The sequence below is a fragment of the Tupaia chinensis genome, unplaced genomic scaffold (genome assembly GCF_000334495.1).
Source record: "Tupaia chinensis unplaced genomic scaffold, TupChi_1.0 Scaffold143624_1, whole genome shotgun sequence".
NCBI lineage: Eukaryota > Metazoa > Chordata > Mammalia > Scandentia > Tupaiidae > Tupaia > Tupaia belangeri.
Genome location: NW_006203472.1, coordinates 664,458 through 665,069, shown reverse-complemented (window position 1 = coordinate 665,069; position 612 = coordinate 664,458).

The following is a 612-nucleotide window of genomic DNA, read 5'->3' as shown; positions in this document are numbered from 1 at the left end:
GGGCCCCCCCCCCCCCCCCCCGCCACTCCAGCAGCAGCTTCCTGGCGGTTTCCGCTGCAGCTCAGCTGCCCGGTTAGTCCCCGCGGGCGCTGGCCAGCACTATTTTCTCCTGTGACCAGCACGTCTCACAAGTAGTCTGCGTTCATGCTTTCCACACTGGCCATGATTCGTGTTTGGTGTTTACCCTGTTGCCAGGCCCCACACCAGGCCTGGGATCAGAGGCCCCTGTGCCCCTTGGGTCTGGCGTACACCATGGCAGGCCGTGGGTGAAATGGTACCCTCTGGTTTCCAAAAGGAAACGAATGCAGGGCCGGCTTCAGGGCCTGGTGGTTAGGGCGGCTGGGTCCCACGTGGCCAATCACAAGTCTGACCATCCCCTTGAAAACTACGCTGGGCATATGTGTGAGCATGCTCAGAACCCCGACAGGAGGGAGAGATGGGGGAGAAGGAGTTCAGCATGACCATTCCCCGTGGGGGATGCTTTCTCCCTCACTCACTGTCTCCCTGGCTCTCTCTGGGGGACGCACACACCCTTTGGGGGGCAGGGAACAGTGCAACCGAGCCAGTCAGCTCTGGGGATATTCTCACTCCGGCCTTCCCTGTGAGTGAGTC